The sequence below is a fragment of the Mobula hypostoma genome, chromosome 11 (genome assembly GCF_963921235.1).
Source record: "Mobula hypostoma chromosome 11, sMobHyp1.1, whole genome shotgun sequence".
Taxonomy (NCBI): Eukaryota; Metazoa; Chordata; class Chondrichthyes; order Myliobatiformes; family Myliobatidae; genus Mobula; species Mobula hypostoma.
The window spans coordinates 74148958-74154957 of NC_086107.1; positions in this window are offsets into that span (position 1 = coordinate 74148958).

Consider the following 6000-nt stretch of genomic DNA (forward strand, 5'->3'; position numbering starts at 1 on the left):
TCACTGTAAAAGATAAAGATTATACCTGTCTCTAACCCCTATCTACTCCCTCACTGTAAAAGATACTGATTGCACCTGTCTATGCCCCCTATCTACACCCTTACTGTAAAAGATACTGATTATACCTGTCTATATACCCTATATACTCCCTCACTTTTAAATATACTAATTACACCTGTGTGTATCCCCTAGCTACTCCCGCTCACTGTAAAAGATACTGATTATACCTGTCTATATCCCCTATCTACTCCCTCACTGCAAACAATACTGATTATACCTGTCTCTACCCCCTATCCACACCCTCTCTGTAGAAGATACTAATTATACCTGTCTATACCGCCTATCTACTCCCTCTCACTGTAAAAGATACTGATTACAACTGTCTCTACCCCCTATCTTCTTCCTTTCACTGTAAAAGATACTAATTATACCTGTCTCGACCCCCTATATTCTCCCTCTCACTGGAAAAGATACTTATTATACCTGTTTATATCCCCTATCTACTCCCCCACTGTAAAAGATACTGATTATACCTGTCTCTAGCCCCTATCTACTCCCTCTCACTGTAAAAGATACTGAGTATACCTGTCTATATCCCCTTACTACTCCTTCACTGTAAAAGATACTGATTATACCTGTCTATATCCCCTATCTACTCCATCTCACTGTCAAAGATACTGATTACACCTGCCTATATCCCCTATCTGCTACCTCACTGTAAAAGATACTGATTACACCTTTCTCTACCCCCTATCTACATCCTCACTCTAAAAATTACAGATTACACCTGTCTATATTCCCTATGTACTCCTTCACTGTAAAAGATACTGATTAAACCCATCTATATTCCCTATGTACTCCCTCACTGTAAAAGATTCAGATTATACCTGTCTCTACCCCCTATCAACTCCCTCACTGTAAAAGATACTGATTATACCTGTCTATACCCCCTATATCAACCCTTACTGTAAAAGATACTTATTATACCTGTCTATATCCCCTGCATACTCCCTCACAGTAATAGATACTGATTACACCTGTCTATATCCCCTATCTACTCCCTCACTGTAAAAGATACAGATTATACCTGTCTCTACCCCCTATCTACTCCCTCACTGTAAAAGATACAGACCACACCTGTCTCTACCCACTATCTATACTCTTACTATAAAAGATACTGATTATACCTGTCTATATCCCCTATATACTCCCTCAGTGTAAAAGATACTGAGTATACCTGTCTATATCCCCTATCCACCCCCTCACTGTAAACAATACTGATTATACCTGTCTCTACCCCATATCCATACCCTCACTGTAAAAGTTACTGATTAAACCTGTCTATATCCCCTATCTACTCCCTCTCACTGTAAAAGATACTGATTGCACCTGTCTGTATCCCCTATCTACTCCCTCTCACTGTACAAGATACTGATTATACCTGTCTATATCCCCTATCTACTCGCCCTCACCGTAAATGATACTGATTATACCTGTCTATATCCGCTATCTACACCCTCACTGTAAAAGATACAGATTATACCTGTCTCTACCCCCGATCTACACCCTCACTGTAAAAGATACTGATAACACCAGTCTATACCCCCAGCTACTCCCTCTCACTGTAAAAGATACAGATTATACCGGTCTATATTCCCTATGTACTCCCTCACTGTAAAAGATACAGATTATACCTGTCTATATCCCCTATCTACACCCTCTTACTGTAAAAGATACTGATTACACCTGCCTATATCCCCTATCTGCTACCTCACTGTAAAAGATACTGATTACACCTTTCTCTACCCCCTATCCACATCCTCACTCTAAAAATTACTGATTACACCTGTCTATATTCCCTATGTACTCCCTCACTGTAAAAGATACTGATTATACCTGTCGAAATCCCCTATCTACTCCCTCTCACTGTAAAAGATACTGATTATACCTGTCTATATCCCCGATCTACTCCCTCACTGTAAAAGGTACTGATTATACCTGTCTATATCCCCTATGTACTCCCTGTCACTGTAAAAGAAACTGATTATGCATGTCTATATCCCCTATTTACTCCCTCACTGTAAAAGATACTGATTACACCTGTCTATACCCCCTATCTGCACCCTTACTGTAAAAGATACTGATTACACCTGTCTATATCCCCTATCTACTCCCTCTCACTGTAAAAGATATTGATTATACCTGTCGATATCCCCTATCTACTCCCTCACTGTAAACAATACTGATTATACCTGTCTCTACCCCCTATCCACACCCTCTCTGTAAAAGATACTGATTACACCTATCTATATTCCCTATTTACTCCCTCACTGTAAAAGATACAGACTATACCTGTCTCTACCCCCTAGCTACTCCCTCACTGTAAAAGATACTGATTACACCTGTCTATATCCCCTATCTACTCGCCCACACTGTAAATGATACTGATTATACCTGTCTATATCCGCTATCTACACCCTCACTGTAAAAGATACAGATTATACCTGTCTCCACCCCCTATCTACACCCTCACTGTAAAAGCTACTGATAACACCTGTCTATACCCCCTAGCTACTCCATCTCACTGTAAAAGATACTGATTATACCTGTCTATATCCCCTATCTACTCGCCCTCACTGTAAATGATACTGATTATACCTGCCTATAACCGCTATCTACACCCTCACTGTAAAAGATACAGATTATACCTGTCTCTACCCCATATCTACACCCTCACTGTAAAAGATACTGATAACACCTGTCTATACACCCTACCTACTCCGTCACTGTAAAAGATACAAAATATACCTGTCTATATCCCCTATCTACTGCCTCAGTGTAAAAGATACTGATTACAACTGTCTATAACCCCTATCTACTCCCTCTCACTGTAAAAGATGCTGATTACACCTGTCTCTGCCCCCTACCTTCTCCGTCTCACTGTAAAAGGTACTGATTATACCTGTCTATATCCCCATCTACTCGCCCTCACTGTAAATGATACTGATTATACCTGTCTATATCCGCTATCTACACCCTCACTGTAAAAGATACAGATTATACCTGTCTCTACCACCTATCTGCACCCTCACTGTAAAAGATAATGATAACACCTGTCTATACCCCCTAGCTACTCCCTCTCACTGTAAAAGATACAGATTATACCTGTCTCTACCCCCTATCTACACCCTCACTTTAAAAGATACTGATAACACCTGTCTATACTCCCTAGCTACTCCCTTTCACTCTAAAAGTTACTGATTACACCTGTCTATATTCCCTATGTACTCCCTCACTGTAAAAGATACAGATTATACCTGTCTATATCCCCTATCTACTCCCTCTCACTGTAAAAGATACTGATTGCACCTGTCTATACCCCCTATCTACTCCCTCACTATAAAAGATACTGATTACACCTGTCTCTACCCCCTATCTTCTCCCTCTCACTGTAAAAGATACTGATTATACCTGTCTATATCCCCTATCTACTCCCTCACTGTAAAAGATAAAGATTATACCTGTCTCTACCCCCTATCTACTCCCTCACTGTAAAAGATACTGATTGCACCTGTCTATGCCCCCTATCTACACCCTTACTGTAAAAGATACTGATTATACCTGTCTATATACCCTATATACTCCCTCACTTTTAAATATACTAATTACACCTGTGTGTATCCCCTAGCTACTCCCGCTCACTGTAAAAGATACTGATTATACCTGTCTCTACCCCCTATCCACACCCTCTCAATGTAAAAGATACTGATTATACCTGTCTATATCCGCTACATACTCCCTCACTGTCAAAGATACTGATTACACCTGTCTATATCCCCTATCTACTCCCTCACTGTAAACAATACTGATTATACCTGTTTCTACCCCCTATCCACACCCTTTCTGTAAAAGATACTGATTACACCTTTCTCTACCCCCTATCCACATCCTCACTCTAAAAATTACTGATTACACCTGTCTATATCCCCTATGTACTCCCTCTCACTGTAAAAGATACTGATTATACCTGTCTATATCCCCTATCTCCTCCATCTCACTGTCAAAGATACTGATTACACCTTTCTCAACCCCCTATCTACATTCTCACTGTAAAAGATACTGATTACTCCTGCCTATATCCTCTAACTGCTCCCTCACCTTAAAAGATACTGATTACCCCTTTCTCTACCCCCTATCCATACGCTCACTGTAAAAGATAATAATTATACCTGTCCATATCCCCTATCTACTCCATCTCACTATAAAAGATACTGATTATACCTGTCTCTACCCCCTATCTTCTCCCTCTCACAGTAAAAATACTGATTACACCTGTCTATTTTCCCTATATTCTCCCTCTCACTGTAAAAGATACTGATTATACCTGTTTATATCCCCTATCTACTCCCTCACTGTAAAAGATACTGATTATACCTGTCTATAGCCCCTATCTACTCCCTCACTGTAAAAGATACTGATTATACCTGTGTATACCCGCTATCTACTCCCTTTCACTGTAAAAGATACTGAATATACCTGTCTATATCCCCTTACTACTCCTTCAATGTAAAAGATACTGATTATACCTGTCTATATCTCCTATCTACTCCATCTCACTGTCAAAGATACTGATTACACCTTTCTTTTTCCCCTATCTGCTCCCTAACTGTAAAATATACTCATTATACCTGTCTATATCCCCTATCTGCACCCTCACTGTAAAAGAACCTGATTATACCTGTCAATATCCCCTATCTACTCCCTCACTGTAAAAGATACTGATTATACCTGTCTCTACCCCCTATCCACACCCTCTCTGTAAAAGATACTGATTATACCTGTCTATACCGCCTATCAACTCCCTCTCACTGTAAAAGATACTGATTACACCTGTCTCTATCCCCTATCTTCTCCGTCTCACTGTAAAAGATACTGATTACACCTGTCTATATCCCCTATCTACTCGCCCTCACTGTTAATGATACTGATTATACCTGTCTATATCCGCTATCTACACCCTCACTGTAAAAGATACAGATTATACCTGTCTCCACCCCCTATCTACACCCTCACTGTAAAAGCTACTGATAACACCCTGTCTATACCCCCTAGCTACTCCCTTTCACTGTAAAAGATACTGATTACACCTATCTATATTCCCTATTTACTCCCTCACTGTAAAAGATACAGATTATACCTGTCTCTACCCCCTATCTACTCCCTCACTGTAAAAGATACTGATTACACCTGTCTATATCCCCTATCTACTCGCCCTCACTGTAAATGATACTGATTATACCTGTCTATATCCGCTATCTACACCCTCACTGTAAAAGATACAGATTATACCTGTCTCCACCCCCTATCTACACCCTCACTGTAAAAGCTACTGATAACACCTGTCTATACCCCCTAGCTACTCCCTCTCACTGTAAAAGATACAGATTATATCTGTCTATATCCCCTATCTACTGCCTCACTGTAAATGATACTGATTATACCTGCCTATAACCGCTATCTACACCCTCACTGTAAAAGATACAGATTATACCTGTCTCTACCCCCTATCTACACCCTCACTGTAAAAGATACTGATAACACCTGTCTATACCCCCTAGCTACTCCCTCTCACTGTAAAAGATACAGATTATACCTGTCTATATCCCTATCTACTGCCTCACTGTAAAAGATACTGATTACAACTGTCTATAACCCCTATCTACTCCCTCTCACTGTAAAAGATGCTGATTACACTGTCTCTACCCCCTACCTTCTCCGTCTCACTGTAAAAGGTACTGATTATACCTGTCTATATCCCCTATCTACTCGCTCTCACTGTAAATGATACTGATTATACCTGTCTATATCCGCTATCTACACCCTCACTGTAAAAGATACAGATTATACCTGTCTCTACACCCTATCTACTCCCTTACTGTAAAAGATACTGATTACACCTGTCTATATCCCCTATCTACTCCCTCTCACTGTAAAAGATAC